Genomic DNA, 19,667 nt, shown 5'->3' with positions numbered 1-19,667 from the left:
TCTGACCAGATGTTTTCAGATTCTTGGTCAGAGGCACTGGTGATCTCGTACTGAAACCTGATAAAGATAAATCATGCCCCACAAGTTATTGTACTACCTCCTTGACCAGTACTCTCTGCAAGGTGAAGGAATGAATCATAAACCAATGTCTAATGTAGTACCTTGAGAGAAACATCTTAGTTGTACTAGAACAATGTGGTTTCTGCCAGGGTAGATTTATATATATATAGATCTTATATCCTGTAGTGTCCAGGAAGCTGCTACTCAAAATACCATTTTATTTTGCCAATGCTTGGTTATTGTAGTTTTTGATTTGCAAAAGGCATACAACACGTCAAGGAGGAGAGGGATCCTAAGGAATATTTAAGGAAATATCCTCGCATTTATCAGGGGTTTCCTAATGGTCGGTCCTTCAGAGTTCGAGTTGGAACGGAGAGTATCTCAGACTTTCACATTGGAAAACTGAGAACCTCAGGGAAGTGTCCTGTGTTACTTTGTTTACTGTAGCCATAAATTCTATTACAAACTGCAAGTGAAAACCCGTTATGTGTCCTTTATTTGAAGATGATATTCTATTTACATAGCATGTAGAACGTTAGCTAAATGTGAGAGGCTGCTTCAAAACACAATAACCTGCTTAGAATCGTGGTGTAAATCTACTGGATTCACATTTTCCCTGACAGTTCATTCTAATACCTGTTGGGGTACGAATGCACTTCTACCAAGCTCTGATCCGTTCCTGCTTAGACTACAGCTGCGTAGCTTATTCGTCAGGACAGGCCACCGCTCTATAGATGTTCGATGCAGTTCATCATTCATTTATCCATCTTGGTACATTTAGGTCAAGCCCCTTGGTAAGTCTGCTGGTGGACAGTGGTGAGCCATCTCTTTGTAATAAACAGAACAAAAGATATGCTTGTATGTGGCTCACATTAAAGCGCAAAGAAATCATCCAACCTTTGATGTGGTATTCTCCAACCAGCATGTTAATCATTACCAGAAACAGCCTAGATCTACTGCTCCGCTAGGCATAAGAGCTCACTGCCTTTTCTCAGCTCTAAATATACAATTACCTCCAGTCCTTACATGTTATTACCTCCTTGGCGGCCTTCTCTCATTAATTGCTGCATTTATCTTTGTCAGTATCATAAAAAGAACACAAATCCGGATATCTTGAAAACAAATTTTATAATATTATAATAGTGTGAATCCTGATGGAATGGATTGATTATATGGATGGTTTTAGAAACATTAATTCTAAAATTGGCAACAGAACATACATGCTTGGCCAACCCAGCATTGCCAGTATTTTCGTTGTGTTATTAATAAGATCTTAGATAAGGAGGTTTGTTTCCAGCCTCCTTTCACCAATTGTATCGCTTTGAACGATCTTGTCAGTTTTCTAAAGAGGTTGGTCCATGATGAGTGACAAAATGAATGGGATGCATTAGCATCCCATTCATTTTATTAACAATAAACTTGATTAAATTAAGAACACTGTGTCACTGTGGAGCTCCTCATGTAGAAATAACTGTCGAGAAGAGGTTATTATTTACAGTTTGCAAACAAGGCACACTAGGCTTGCTCATGGATATCAGATGACGTAAACAGATGCACCCATTTGTACACATTGCAACTGCCAGATAAGTGTACCACATCCTTGTGGATTACATCTGTTATGTGGCATTGCATTGTAAGTTTAACCTAGGGGCTATCATGCAAAGTATTCTAGGGAATAATGAAATGTTACCTTACGTTTTACAGTTTCTTAGGGTGGTCTGTTTATATTCAAACATTTGAATTACTGTAGAGTGTTTCAGCTATTTGTACCATTTGCTATAAAGCAAATTTTATTATTTTATTCATACATTTTATAATTTTAACCAAGATAGACTTTTTCTTTTCTACCAATATATCATGTCCAGGCGATAAGCATTTTTCGGCCAGTAAAAAAAAAATTTCACACATTTAATATAACCATAGAGATAAACCTTTATGTATGACAACTTCATATAATATTTATTTTATGATCTAAAATGTGTGTTGTTTTCAGACACATATGGTTAAACAAAATTACAACATCCTGAAAGATAGTGGTGTAATTTCTATATTTAAAACTAGTTTGGTTTTAATAATAAAACTAATTTACATTGTATTAAATAAAAATTTTTCTGTGTCATTAAGAAAGATGCATCATAATATCAATGGGCTCAATGCTACATTAGATGTTAATTAAACATTTGATTAATTTGTTAAGAGTTTCTGTTATCAGTACATAATTTTGTTTGTAAAAAATCATGTTCTTGAAATAATTAGTCAATCAATCAGTAATGGGTACATTTATCAATGACATAATACCTACATGAAGAAAGATTTTGCATCTTTTAGTAATTTGTTTGTGAGAGAGAAAAATAAATAAAACTAACTAGCATATACATATATTAGTAAGAGAAAAATAAATGAAAAAACACAGCACATAAATTAGTAACAGTAATTATGTGAAATTAATGAATGTAAAAAAAAGAATGATTTTAAAAAGGTAGGGTGACAGTTGCTACTTCTCTGTAGCATATACTGAGAGAAGAGAATGGAATATGTGTTTGTGTGAGACAGTTAACAAATCAACAGGTCTTTTTTGTACTGATACACACTTTCTTATATAACCTTGATATAGATGTTGCAGTATATATAAGAAAATGAGAGTTCTTTATCTTATAAACAGAGAATATATATTTGTGGTCAGTGGCAAATTCTGAACATCATGATGTCAATAATCTTTATATGTGCTTACAGCAGATAAGTCTTTCCACCTATACTGTGCTTAGTCAAAAATGTGACAAAAGCAACACATATATGAAAAACATAAAATGTTTCAAGAATCTTATTAAACAGATTTCTTTGTCACTGGAGCAATCAAGCACACCAACAATTTTTCCATCTACAATAAAACTGATAAAGAACTACATTATAGTTTCAAAAATGATCTTCTGGAAACATATTTAGAAAATAGGGCATTTTTACAGTAGTATTTTAAACAATGGTTTTATAGGATTATGGACTTCTCTACACAAATTTAAAAGTAATCAGAATATCTCTATCTGAGTGCAATCTTTTATGAGTCACTTTTTTATGATATAATAATCAGAAGTGATGTTTTATTTTGAAATGGTCAACAACTATTCTTGATCGGTCATTATTTATACTAGAATTACATATATACACAACACTTACTTTTTATGATTATAAAATAAATTCTCACTTTTACATTAAAGCATATCAAAATATTATCTTTACTGACCACTTTGTTTTTTCCCTGTTTTATATTTATTTCATATTATTATTATTTTATCAAATGTGTTTTTGTGCTGACAAAAACACTATTACATAATGTAAACTAGGAGCAAGTTTTCATTTCTTGTGACTTGTAAACTGTATTCTTTCATTTCATAAAATAACCAAGTTTTTCTGTAAGAAGTGGATACCGATAGCTAAGTTGTTGGGTAGTGTTGAAAGGGAAGAAAAAAAAGTAAATATGATTATAGTAAATTGGGAATTGCAAAGGCATGAAGAAGGCGAAGAACCAATTGTCAATACTGATGATGAGAATTCATGATACTAAATTATGAAATATCTAGAATTATGCCTAATGATGATGAAGTCTTTAAACAAAGTAAAAATAAGCAGTTGTATGTGAAAGTAAAAACATAAATAAATATTGGAGGCAAAATAATCAAACAAATCTATTTTGTGTCTGAATTACCTTGACAAAAACTTTATGAATAATCTCTCATATCAAAAATATTGACATTGACCAATGATAACTTAAGAAAAAAGGTAATTGCAAAAATCGATATAAGAAAATGGATTTAATCTACAGGAATATCTTTTAGCAAAAATAATTGATGCACAAAATGTCAGATAATAATGATTTGAGCATTCAATCTGGTTCTTACCTACAATTTTTTATTTTTGGTAAACAAGAACATAATTCTCTTAATTAACGTAAAAAATTAAATGACTGAATTAGTCACTTCCAAAGATGACTTAATAAAAGTATTTTGTTTTTACTACAAACTGTTCAACACATCAATTACCATAATATAGCCGGGATCATCCTATGGAGAAAAAACATTAAATATAGTTTTAAAATTATTGCATTTTATGAATGTCTGATTAAAATTTCAAACAACCAATAATAATAATAAGTACATACAACTGTTTATGTAACACTGCGTCCACATCAATCTGTTGCACTAATTGCAATTTGTGGTAACAAATCTAACAATCTTTTGGGTGCAAAAGGGTCATACTCAACAGATTCTTTAATTTCTTTTGCCTTTTTTATAATCTGTTGACATAAAAATTAATCAAAAATCAGTTGTAAACAAATAGAAAACAGTCAATTATTAATTAGAAAGCAATCACGATTAATGTTTTTGTCATCTTCTAATAGATGGCATTAGATTCAAAGATACAAAACAATATTAATAGATCAATTTGTGTATTAATATTAAAACTTCACTGAGGAAACATGGTTTCCCTCTTGCCAGGGCCAAGAACTAGAACAACTAAGGAGTGTCAGCATTCCTCGTTGCAGCTAATGTAAATGTTACCATTGTATCTGGGCTTGGTAATCTATGAAGTTAATAAGCAAATGGTATTATCAATACACGAGAAAGGGATGCAGCTACCTATGACCCATGTTTCAATGTGCTAAGTAATTAAAGAATATTGTACATATCAATCAAGCTTTAATACTTTGCTCTTAAACTGAATCTAGATTTAACATAAAGGAGGGTGGTTTCTAAAATCAAACAGAATATTTATGTGGAGGCAAGAGATTGTTCATATTTATATTGCTAAATTAATGGGCAGCTCTTTTTTTGTGAAAATAAACTTTTATAGTCGATTTTTTAAGATTACCTTTCAAAATGAAAATGGATTGTAGTTTATTAATTAAAAAAATTGTCAGATTTAAAAAAAAAATGAGTTAGGTTAGGTACTAATCAAACCAAAATCCATAAACGAATATTTTTCAGCAATAATGAAATAATTTTTATTACAAAGAACTAGCACTCAAAATATATTTTATAAAATCAATTTTTATGAAATATTTTTCAATCTAAGTATGTGAGGTACTGTTGTAGTTTAGTCTTAAAATTATAAAGAATATACAAATAACTCACTCTTCTGGCATATTTATTAACTCCAAAATACTTTACATCAGAAACTTTTATCATTACAGTGGTATAATATCTTAATTTATCTATTATAAATCATAATGCAAAAATGATGATATTTTGTAATAACTATAAAGAAATAAGAGAATTTAAAAAAAGAAATTAGACAATTCTTGATACAAAGCATCACTGAAATTTAATTACTAAAGTGAAGCAGTTTATATATCAATATATTTCACGCAAAGAAAAACATGTTCTGACAGCTGGCTGCCTTTTTTTGTAAATAAATGTAGTAAAAGTTTTATAAAATTTTTAACAAGAGTTTCGTTCTTGTGGGGCATTTAAAAAATATATTCACAGAACTTTTCTATGAACATTCTTTACTTAGACTATAATACATAATAATTTACTAAACTGTTTCAAAACGGTTTCATCTATGATTAAACTTGTTTTCTTTATAATGAAATTTACTAATTATATCTCAAAAAATTTTAATTAGGAAAAATAATTTTTGTAAAATTATAACAGAAGATAATATAACAAAGAACTGTAATATGTTAGAAGATAATAAGTTTGTTTAGTTGCAAAACATTAAACAAATCATATTAACAAACTTACACAAAACAATAAACTTTACCAAAGGCTGGTGGTTGGTTTTAAAAATCAAATTATCTGTGATTTGTTAGCATGTTTTCTTGCGCTACTTTTGTATAAGACATCCCACAGCAGAACTTATATCTAATTAAATTGAAGGATTGACATTTCATGCTACTATATTAAATACTTGTAATCTAAGACTAGAACTCAACTTAAGGAATCAGAAGAGAACAACTTGAAATAGTGCCCACATTTATTTATGTAAACAGTATTCATGTACAGCAGTTTTATTTTTAGCAAGTCAATTTATTAAAAAAATAATACAACTGATATTACATAAGTATAAACACTTAAAAGACTAAATAATCAAACATAAAATTATGAAAGACAAGGTATATTATATTTTATACAGGTTAATAAAAAATACACAATTATACAACATATTAATAAAAAATACATCATAATTCTATGAAAGGCATACACACAAGAGCACAACTTCAATAATGAGTGACTTCATCAGTAAAATCCCTAAAAATTATTTAACTTTGGCTGATGAAAGCTATTATATTCTGGTAAACAGCATTTGTAAAAACATCAAGTTATGTATTTAATAAAACCCTATTCTTTTCAGCATTAGCTTAATTAGAATTCATTTATATATAAAAGACGTGTAACTGTAGTAAATTGTCAAAAAAACTCAATTTTATGTCTTTTGTTAATATATATATAAATTGATTCCAAGTACTATACGATTAAAATTTTCTTTAAATAAATACAGTTAAAAATGACTTTTCATCTTACCATCTTCAAAAAAATTCACACTGTCTGGAATTTTTGTTGAAAAAATTGAATAATTTAGTCACACATAAATTTAGATCTTCTAAGAAAATTAAAAACAATTTTGAAACAGTTATAATGATTTTGAGGTTTCCTTCCATGCAGGAGAGAATGCACAAATGACAAGAGAAATAACACATTTAAAAGTAAATATTTTTATCAAGTAGTAAGTGTAAGGGTGCAGTATGATGTTGCTTGAATAATGGGCAGTTGACTGAGTGTTTTTTAAATGAATTACTTTTTACATTATGAATCAATTTTTCTCTCTTCCTTTACAATCACCAGTGCAAATTGTTAATCAGGTGCATTTTTCAAATTTCTGTTATACAATTGATTACTACTGTGAAAAACCATTTGAATACAATGCCTGGTGATGGAGGTATATCTATCTATATATTTTTAATACTTTCAACACTGCCATAAAATATCTGAAATTTATCCTGTGATGTGTTATAATTTTTTAAATATTAGGTATCTAAATTTAAAACAACTTTTTGATATATGTAATAATTCTTTATTTTCATTTTTTTTACAAATGGACTACAACGGACATCCATAGTCATGAAATAATAATTATAATCAACTGAAGTAATTATATCACAATAAAATATACTAATAAATTATTATCCAAAGCTATAATGACCAAAATCTTAAAAAAATTAATATCTTTCCTGATAAGTGAATTTTACCTTCTTTTAAAGAAGAAATGTCACAATGAACAAGTATTATTAATTAAAAATATTTTTTACTGTTAATTAAACAAAATTCTTAGCACCAAACACGATTAAAAATGAATCAGGACAATAATTACCAGACACCATTCTCAATTACCAATACAGATGTTCATCACAGGCCTAGTAAGTTAAATAATGAATCAAATGCCCTGAATCTGACAAGAGTAAACATAAGACTAATTTTATTTACGTAATTATCTATGTAAACTATATATTTTTTTAGAATTAATTTACTTCATTACAGATTGAACTATTTATTATTTTATTTCACAAAAAGCAGCAGAATTACAGTTTCTGAATAAAAAAAAATTAAAATCCTCTTTAACAGAATAATGAAGGAAAGAACAGGCAATTTTTAATTTGAAGTAAAATCAAAATTAGTATTTAGTCCATTTTTTTTTTAAATCATCAATATCTTTGTCATTATTTAAAAAGAAAATAACAACTCAAGACTCAGGTGATTTTTTTGTTGGGCACAGGTAATGTTTACACTTTAAATAACAAATGACGATACTTAAAAAATTCTATTTTTTGAGGCAATCATGTCATGTAATTAACTATATTACAATATTGAAAAATGCATTGACTATTAAATACAAAAACTTAGATCCTAATTAACTAATCTGTAACTGCAATATATATAGAACAAAACACTATACTCCTAATAATCATATTACAATGATTCTAATTTTATCTGTATAAAATATTCATATATTAATCGTTTTATTTAATCAATATTGTTAAAAAATCATGAATAAAGATAAATATTTTACTTATAAAAGGACCAAAAAATGAATTTAATTATATTCATAACTACTTAAGCAATATAGTAATATTTTATTGTGAAGCAACATCATACTTGCCATATTTCAACATTAAAATCAAAGTACCACCAAACATTGGCTAATTCATATAACTAAAGAAGCATAACATAAAATATATATATAAATTGAGGCATTGAGTGGAAAAGTGGCCTAACCCACACTTCGGCCAAATATTGTATTTAGTATAATTTTACCACCTTTAGCGGCATAAGAACCTACTAACATTTTTCAACAGATGGCGCTTGTCTGATTTTGTTTTTCATACAATTTTTGATAGTAAAAGTGGTCTAAAATTTATTGCTGATGAGTGGGGCCATCATTGCTACTAGTACTGTTTCCTAGCATTTCCATCTAACCTCTAAAACTGTGGGTTTACTTATTTGTATGTATGTTTTATCATTGTTTTGACTACAGATTTTTTAATCACATTTGAAAAGTATTATATCTTTACAGTATGTCTGAAGGTAGGAAACTCTGTATTTACTAGTTACTTATTTTAGTTATTATATTCTAAAACAGAATCAGATATCTTAGGAAATCAGTGAGCATTGCATGTAGTTTTAGTTTTATAAAAGCAAACATTTTTTTTAGAAACAAGCTTCAAATACTGATTAAGTATTACAATATATTATAAAATTATTCTTTATGTAATTATTTCATGGAAAATATTTTTAGCTAATTAAATTTGCATATTTGCTATTTATATTGCATTTTATTAATTGAACTGATACATTATATTTGTAATCTTACCCAAGTAACCTTTCTTACCTACCCATGTGCATCTAGGCAATTTATTGTTTACCTAGCTTTAAGTTTAGTAGCTTAAAAAAATATTTCATATTTTATACTTAAGTAAGTTTAATAATTTTTTCACAATGTTCTTTTGATATGACACTAAAATAATATTTAAATGAAATAATAAATAATTGTTATTTTCAGGCACCTTAAAGCATAGGATACTAAAAACATAACAGGTATTTATCATCAAACAAGTTCCATAAACCGTAACTGATTGCTGTAGTGTATTAAGTAGCATTTTGCTACTTAATACACTGCATTAAACTTTATACATAATAATTTTTGCATATTTAATTCATACACTTATTTTATATTGTTATTTTTTGAATTACAAGAGAACAGTCATCAATAGATGAGCCTGACATTTTAAATTACCTGTACTTATCTACAACAAACAGTCCTTCAGAGGACAGTGATATCAGTTCAGAAGAGTATGAAAGTCCTCCAATAAAAAGAAAACTTGTAAATCAAGGTAAGGTCCAAAATATTTCTAATTCTCTGCCAAGAACTGAAGATGGGGGGCTCATCTATCATCTATTATCTTAGACCACAATGCTGACATGGTATCAACCTCCAGTAGTGAAAATTTAGTATGTACTGTGAGCAAACAAAATAGTAGGAAACATTTATGGGGGAAAAAATTATAGAACATTAATAAAACTTCAAGAAATTAATAAATACATCTAAAGGTAAAATTATATCTAATAAACAATTCAAATACAAAGATCGTCCAACTTCTCTTAAATGCTTTAATATAATCTGAGGATTAGAAAAAAAGGTTTAGAAATTGCGATTTCTTGAAGGTTTATAGCAATGGCGATTTTAATCTTCAGACATCTATCTATGTTCCATGGTAGTGTGTCTGTAAAACAAGGAAACTACACAAAGGACAGGAGTAGTAAACATTAGTTTACTAGAATTTATAATATACCAGATAAAAATGGAATAGAGAGAAAGTATGAGGACTTTTTCAAGTACCTGATAGCAGGCTTACAAGGGCATTATCTGGTAAACCTGAGAGATCACTCCCTCCAATTGATAAAAGGGGGTATCAAAACTTTCAGTCACCATTAGACCTTCAGAAAGAAAGAGTGGTGGATTTTATTTCTAAATTCCCTGCATATAAGTCTCATTACAGCAGGATTCATTAAATCCAGACAAAAAAATAACTCTCAGGACTTAAACTTGACTATAATGTACAATTTGTATCATGATGAATGTAGAGTCAGAATCTGTTGGCCTTTTAGTTTTTAGAATTTTTAATACAAAATTTAACCTGTCCTTCACCCTTCACTGAGTGACACTTACAGAAAGTGTGATTCAATTGACATCAAATTAAATATATTTACTGGGGAAGAACTTATCTCCATTAATATTAAAAACAGCTTCATTTGTTGAAAACTGACTGCAAAAAGTGAAACGGAACCAGATGGATAGAAATGTCCTAATGATACTACTGTAATCGCTTTTGATCTTATGAAAACACTTCCAACTCTGTGGGAATAAATTATTACAAGTAACAGTTATGGACTTACTGTTTTGCAATCTATAATCTAGTAAATGATGATAGCTATATGTATCTCTGGAGAGAAGTGGATGCTTGAAGAGGGCCTCAGGAAATTGGATCATGTCTTGTCAATTTTATTAAAAATAATATTTAAACATCTAAACTTATAATGTACTCTGACCAATGCGGTGGTCAGAATCAAAATATAAAAATCTGATGCGAACAACACATGACTTCCTTGTATGCCTATTAAATTACATTTACACATTCTTTTAAAATGAAAAGTAGATAAAATTTTATTTCATTGAAAACTTCTGATATTTTTTCATATATTTTTCTTTTTGTTATTATTGAATTAATATTCAACGTAAAATTTTTTTTGGAATGAGAGGTTAATTATTAATAAATCAATATATTTTTAAAAAAAAGGAGATGAAGTTTGATTCGGACCAATGTGCCTTTCCCTAAGATCTAAATATTTCATTAATTAAAGTTTCGTTTAGCTATAACTTTGGAACCAGTGAAAATAAGTACCACTTATGATATATAATTTAAAAGCTCTCAATGAGGGCTTATTACTGCAGTTAAAAAACGTTTTTCTTAACTACTGTTCCATTTCATGTTGAGCCGGTTGGTGCTGTAATCTAGCATCTACTAGTCCTGGCCAGCTCGTACAATCATTCCAGTCAAGAATCCTGCTGGGTGCACTCATGATTTGTTTAATGTAACATTTCAGTCTAGTGCAGAATAGTTTTATTTTTTAGTCTAAAGTCTAATGTGACTTATACAGTTTATTGATAATGTTCAATTGTATAATTTTGATTAATGTGTCATTTATTCATCAGTCTAATTGACTTGTATTTTCGATATTCAAAAAATGTCTAATTTGACAAATTAAAATTTAATGATTCAAGAAGAATATGTTTTAGTTAATTTCATAATCTCAAAATACAGTCCATATATGCTCTACAACTTAACAACTATGAAAGCCTTTTTTTTTAGACACTTTTGGTTCAGTCGATTGCAATCAAAAGCGGAGGTGCACAACTAGATGTTACAACAGTCCTAAATCCAAAATTTCAACATACTACGGCTAATTGTTTTTGAGTTATGCGAGATACATACATATGCATTCAGGGATGGTCAAAATGGATACTTCTGTTGAAATCTGGAAACCAAATTTTTCACGATCACAATAGTTACTTTACTTCGAACAAGGAAATAAAAATAGTTGCACTATGTAATTATGTAGTAACTCATGAAGAATTTTCTGTTGAAAAAATTCATCATAAATTCATGGTCTCAGGACACTCTTATCTGCCTTGTGATCAGGATTTGAACTCATACAAAAATATAAAAACTATAAGATAAATGTGCACCTGATGTTTAGATTGAAGTTATTGAAACAGCCACGAAAAAGAATCCTTTTTAGATAATTAGATGACTAGCAAAAATTTTATGACCACTAAATCACTTGAAGGAAATATAACAAATAGAAAGTTAACAGCAGAGAAGGAAAACGTTCAGTGGACGAAAATATAATGGTTAAAATAAATAAAAAATTAACATGTCCCATACATAATAATTTCAGGTATTCTAACAATGACACTGTTCCTTTTTCATGTGTGGATGTATCTAAAAATGATAATAAATACTGCAACTGAACACCTTCCAATTCTGTATGAATATGGGCAACCAATAACCCGTGAAAAGTTCATTGACTTAATGTCACTTATGTAGTATATTCCTCTACTATATCATAACTTTTATTAAACTCTGAAAGTCAGTGGCTTGGTTGTCGACATAGGATTGGTGATGAGAACATTAACGAAACAATTTCACTAGATTGCTGTTTTAAGTAATTTTTTATTTTGTGCTTTCACTTCGTAATAATTGATTAATATTGTTTGTAGGAAGGTATTATGTTTTGCAATTTTTGTAACTGGGAAATATATATTTTTAAATTTATCAATTATTTTCACTTGTATGTCACAACCACACAATTTTCTCAAAAGGAATTTTTGTAAAAGTTAAACATTTTTATAAAAAATAGTTTTATAACAAAAAAAAATTATTAAGTATATAACTTAATTCATATCTCTAGTTTTAAGAAGATGGAATAAAAAATAATTGAATTTTATGAAAAATTTAAAAATCATTTTGTGGTAACTCTGTTTTGTGGGTTAGGCCACTTTTCTGCTCAGCACCTCAATTATGACATAAAACTTAAATTATGTAGAAACTCAGAACAGAAGTTGCTTCCTACTTACTATATGAAGTAAAATTATTGTTAACTAAAACAATGCGGGTTTTTGTGTTATAATTTAAAAAAATATTAAATAATACAGATTGAAGTATGTATACTATACATATAACTTTAAAGTATTAATATTTTATTAAATGCCTACACTTTGTATAACAATCTTATCTTAAAAGTACATTTTGGATGCTGGCATCTATTACCATCATAGAATAAAACTTGTTCATAAAAAGTTATATTTTGAGAAGTACCACATTATAATTCTGAAACATTATTCTTGATCATGAATAGTTTAGAAGAGATTTATAAATGATGGTAGACTTCTACTGTCAACAAATTAAAAATCATTCTATTTAAATTAATGTTGGTCCACTAATTTATGTTTTAATGTTTATTTTATTTAACTCTTTCATTTACTATTAAATATGAGATGGGATGTTTATTATCATTAAATAGCTACACAATTCTGGTACCAACTTGAATCATAAATGAGTGCATATAACATTAATTTTAGCACCTAACAGTGAGATGTTAACAAGATGAGCGACTGAAAACTGGTCCCATATCTTTATAATTACTGCCTGTACCACAACTGTAGTGCTATTATTGGTTGTTTCAGCTATCAACCTTTTCTATTGCTACCAGTTGAACACTGTGTTCAGTACAATATGTTTTATATCTCATAGTTGTGATTTTCCAAAATGTCTTATTCTGTGCAGAAAGAATGGTTATAGTAAAAGCTTATGTGGATTCAGAATCACTTAAGGAAAAGTAGTAAATATTCATTGAAAAGTTATCTTCCATTAGGACTTCCGAGGCTGTAGCTTATATTTAACACAAAAATTTCCAAGAGTCTGAAAAAATGTACACAAAAATTATCACCATAAAGCAGTGTAGAATATACATTGTTCCATAAGATTTTGCATCCTTTAAATTTAAGAACATGTCATGATACAACCAGTATCTCATTAAAATTGTTTAAGGTGTATCAGCCGCATTGCTGTATTTTATAACTTTTGAAGCACGGTTCAATCTTTCTGAGGATGTCAGTTTGCAAAACACCAGATATCAGTTTCCAGATAATCCTCACCAATTGTTTGAGAAATCACGTCGCAATGAGAAAATTGGTAAATGATATACTGTGTCTGATAATCATACCATGGTGATAATATGTTTTGATACAAATGTCAATACAGAAGTATACTTCATATCTTCCAAAGAATTCTATGCTCAAGTGAATGATGATGAACTCGAATACCACTTATTTTTTTAAGTTGGAGCAACATTTCATATCCTGCAGTTCACTGGCCCTGTTCACATGGCTTTTATATAAGAATAAACAGTTAGCAAAAAGGTCTGTGACCTCCACGTTGCCCATATTTATCTATTTGAAGGAAAGGGATAATGTTTATAAAACAAAGTCTCCCACACTTTGGAAGAAATGAGGTGAATATTCAACATGTTACTGAACTCTATGACTAACACTTTGTGTCAAAAATCTCTAAATGTGATCACTTGGGCTGAAAAACGCATGGCTGAGCAGGAAGGTCAGTTCCATTGTTAGAATAAAAATAACTTTCACAAACATTTTTTAAGTATTTAATTTTTTTGTTTGTTTTCACTTTTTTAATCTATTCAAAAAATGATGAGATTAGCTGTTTGGGTGGGCTTCTGTAGGGGGCTGATTTTAAGTTGCTCAATCTGTATTAATTCATATTAAACCAAATGTGGGACAAGACTTGGTATTGTCTTCTTGATACAGACTATCACTATAACAGGCAGTACTGAAAACTGAACCTTAATAACAAAAGTACATAAATAAATCACTTCTAGTTATCAGTGGAAAACAATTTTCTCTTATCAATAATACACCAAAAAATAATGTAATGAAAATGATGTTTTTTCAGTTCTTCTTCCGTATTTGTTGTTTCATGTTCACTGTATTTATTTGAACAGCATTAATAAGCTTTTAATATCAATGTATTTTTTAAAAAATTTATAAAAACCAATTTCCATAAATGACAAATATATTTAAGTATTTTGTTTTGCTTGTTTAGGTCTTTAGTAATGAACCCACCGGGTTGGTCTAGTGATGAACGTGTCTTCTCAAATCAGCTGATTTGGAAGTCGAGAGTTCCAGTATTCAAGTCCTAGTAAAGCCAGCTATTTTTACACGGATTTGAATACTAGATCGTGGATACCAGTGTTCTTTGGTGGTTGGGTTTCAATTAACCACACATCTTAGGTATGGTCGAACTGAGAATGTACAAGGACTACACTTCATTCACACCCATATGTATCATCCTCATTCATCCTCTGAAGTATTATCTAAACGGTAGTTACCGGAGGCTAAACAAGAAAAGAAAGAAAGGTCTTTAGTAATGAAACCTCTATAATTAGAAGTACCAGAGGTTTTCATTATTACGGATGATTAGGAATACATAGTTTTAGGAGTAGGAATATGGAACAATTTATAATAAAAAAATTTCAACAATAATTTAAGTTAGTAATAATAAGAATTATTGTTATGTTTTATTTACTGCAGTCAACATTTAAATTAAGAATGACCAGATCTGTGATTAGTTTAAATAACATTATTGTAATTGAAATTTATAAACATTAACAACATAATGTTTCAACTGATAATAAAGGGATTATTGATAGAAAAGAAAAAAATAGTTCTTTGCGTTTTACAACTAGGAAAAAAATTACAAATTTGATATAACAGAGTAATCACTGCTGATTGTACTCTTCATTTAATTTGATCGGCTAAATTACCTGCTACGCAAAAAAGAGAATATTTCATTATTTATTGTTTAGTTTTTTAAGATAAAATTTTCGGTTATAACAAGAGCAATAAAAATCTACTAACTGTAAATATAACTATCTAAATAAATAGCCAGTTATAAAAATATATAAATAGCTACTATAGTTTATACAGATAAATAAGTAGTTAGTTGGCTATAATTATAATCTACTAATTACAGATTTTAACTAAAAATATTTATTAAAAAATTTACACTAGGTTAAGCAGTCTCCATGTTTGTCTAAATGGTTAAAAATTTATACATTATTCTTCTTTTTACATCAACTTCTGATTTCCTAGTTTAAAACATATATTTTTTTTATACTAATTATGTAGATGCACACAGATTTTAGTAAAAACTTCTATCCCACATACATATATTTTTATTATTGCACAAGTAAATCCATAGGTGTCAAACTTACCTAATGCACAAATTATTAAGTTACCTTCATTTAAGACTTAATAATCTAATCTGTAAAGTCAGTAATATGTACATCTCATGATAAAAATAAATAGATTCCCCAACATGGTCAAGAATGGGGATCACAAAATTGCATTATACTTACTTTTATTAACCAGGAAGACTAATAAAAGGCAATTGTAGTATAAAACTTATTAATTCTTTTAATTAAAAATAATGCAGTAGTAAAATCTGCTATTATTAAGTAATCAGTCCAAACAGGAATTATTATAAGCGTATTATAATAATAATAATAATAATAATAATAATAATAATAGTAATAATACCAACAACTTAGAATATATTTTAATCATTTTATAAACAAACTTCCAACAAAGTTCTTATAGTCCAGGCAGTATCTGTTTTAAAATGGGCATATCTGATGGGCCTTTTTCTATATAATCGCCAATTTTTGCTTTTATGCCTCTGGAATATTATCAGAAATGATTATTTCGTTATGCGCCAGTTGAAAAAGTGTGCTCAAACTTTTATTAAACAAAATGTAAAAATCGCTAAAATATCCATTTTTTCCTATTTCTTTAGATAATTCAATAACTCTTTATTTTAGAGAAAAGATCTACAGAGAAAAAAAAATTGTTATTAAATTTGACACATATTATCATGAGTTGCAAATCGAAAAATACGTTATTATTGATGTAAAATTAGCAGTAACTCAAAAAAATGAAACTTTTTTTTTCCATTTTTCAAACAATGTTTGAAAAGGCTCTCCTAATTAACTGATTTAAATTTTTTTAAATTTATTTGAAAGTTTGAATGCTCTTTTTTATATGTGATTAAATTTTCAAGAATCTAGACACTTTATTTCAGGCTCTACACAATTTGGAAAAATCACGGTTTTTTAAAATCTGGATTGCAAAATTATTGTGCAAAAATTGTCTGACCAATTTTGTTGAAATTTGACGTGTAGCTTTATCATATCAAAAAGTTCTTTAAGGTAAAATATAAAGGTCTTATGTAAAATAAAGAAGTACTTGTAACACAAAAAAAATCTTGTTTTTTTACATTTTTTTGACAGTTATTGCTATTTTTGGATTAATAATAATAATAATAATAATAATAATAATAATAATAATAATGCATTTTTTGATTTGCAACTGATAATATTGTGTATAAGATTTAATAACAAAACTTTTTTCTATTTTAATGAAATAATAATTTTTAATGATATTCTGAAAGCATTAAAGCAAAAATTAGTGATCATATAGAAAAAGTCCAACCCAAAACAGATACCGCCTAACTATTAATGCTACCAATCTTAAATTACCAAAGATTTTTTAGACAAATACAATCCAGTTTAAATTTTATTGGGATTCTTTCCAGGCAATGAGAAGAATTTAGACTTTGCGTATGGCAATATTTTGTAAAATTCCAATATTCTGATCTCTTGATAACATTAAGTGTAGTATAGTTATAAAATAATTATATCATTCTTAGAATTACGCATCTTACCATGTCTCACATTATGTAACACTAAATCATATTACACATTAAATACAGTGTTACAGTTTACACTTTATTTAAATACACATTAAAGTTTTTAAATAAAGTGTTAACTGCTTACAAAGTGCTTTTAAATTTTTTCAGTTAATGAAGACATTAAATATCATCTGCAAAATTTGAGTGAAAAGTTCAAGACAGAATTAATCTTTAAATATAGATAAACACTGAAATTTATATTATAAATGTACACAGTAAAATACCAGCAGGGGAATGGAAAAAATCTCATGCAAAAAAATATTAAAAGAAGAATGAAAAAGAATGTGGCAAAGAGGTAGGTAGGTAGGTATGAATGAATAAACTTACACTTACATAAATGGAACAAGAAAATTACAATTTTTAAATTTAGGCCAAAATTTAAAATAGACTGTAAACAACTACTTTTCCAAGTCCATGTATTTATTCCTTAACTGGTAATAAAAAAGATGATAAATAACTTGTAATATTGTGTATGTATTTTTATGTTTTTTAGCCTACAAAAAATTCTGTTCTTTTATAACATAAAACAGGAAAACAATTTTAAAATACTAACATTTGCTGATAAGGAAGTATTAATTCTTTCAGTTTGGTTTCTTTAAGGAAAAACAAACCAGTATATAGAGCAGTCTTAAGAAGAAGCTCTTAACATTATGTGCTGGTGTGGAGTGAGATTTAAATAGTCAAATGAGTAAGAGAAGAAACATAAATATATTGCATCTAGTACACAAATCATTACTGAGGGTACATACACAAAAAAAGAAGAATTATTGAGAAAAGATTATTACAAGAAATCATTGGAAAGCAGAAACAGGCAATTATGTGAAAACATATGAAGTAAACTCAATAGCTTGGCGAAATATAAATTTGTTATTAGAATATTCCACTTTACATGAACAGAATACTTTGTATTCTAAATTAAATAATGGCAATACCACAACATAAACAAGAATCTTCAATGGCAATATCACAATATAATACAAGAATCTTTATCATGTTTCAGGAATGAAAGATTTCATATACAATGAACTAACTTAAAAATACCCAGAATTGTAATAATTACATAACTTGGTGTAACAATACAGTTTTATTCATTTTAAAAATTTTTAACAATATAATTTAACTGGTAGCTTTTAAAGATTGCAAAATTAAAGCACAATTAGAATATATGTATAGCAGAAAATATATTGTGATTAAGGGTGAAAAATGGTGGTTTTTGTAAAAAAAAAGTCAAGGTTTGCTAGCTTCTTTAAGTTAAAAATTAATGGATACAAACTTTAAGTACTATCATTCAAGTACGTGAAGTGCTGAAGGATTTGTAGATGTTTTAGTGAATAAAACTGCAAGATAAAAATGTAATTATGAGTGTCACTAATTTTTTTGACTGGTTTTCTTGTGATCCTTAACTACATGTACTAAGTACCTTTGTATATTATGAACTAATCTACTCAAAATCTTTTATGTAATATTTAGCTTTGGGTGGATGCCAAAAATCATCTTACTGCACAATAGTTGTGTATTTAACCTGCACAATAAAGTTTTAATTCTATATTTTTTAATTTAATAGCACAGGTTTTTGGTAATATATTATTAGTTTGTAGAACTATGATTACGTATTCACTTATGTTTATAAAAATTTATATCTAAAAAAATAATCACAATGATATTACATATATATATATATATATATATATATATATATATATATATACACACAAACAGGGCAATCCTTGGCAAGATAAATTTAAAAATATAAAATATAATCTACAGAAATTCATATTAAAAATGAAAAAAAAAAAATGTATATTTTCCCTGTAAAAGTTAACCCCTGACCTAAAGAATGAAGAAAGAAATGAGAAACAAATGTAAAGCACTTAAAATGAAACAAACCACTCTGTAAACTATTAACATTATGAAGGATATAGTTCAATAATATAATTAAACATTTTTGTGATATTTCTGATTACTATTTAGCATCAGGGCCCTTTCATCCATAAAAACAATTTTCATAACTCTAATAATTTATTAATAAAACTGGTTACTGATGTACATTTATGAATTTATAATATGTATTTTAATGAGAAATTTTCAATATTTAACCATTTATTATATTATTAATTCATTCCATTTAAAAAAAAGAAAAACATTGCCTGAAATATATTGGGTGCCT

The sequence above is a fragment of the Lycorma delicatula genome, chromosome 2 (genome assembly GCF_047948215.1).
Source record: "Lycorma delicatula isolate Av1 chromosome 2, ASM4794821v1, whole genome shotgun sequence".
Classification (NCBI taxonomy): Eukaryota; Metazoa; Arthropoda; class Insecta; order Hemiptera; family Fulgoridae; genus Lycorma; species Lycorma delicatula.
Note: the sequence above shows the minus strand (reverse complement) of the source record.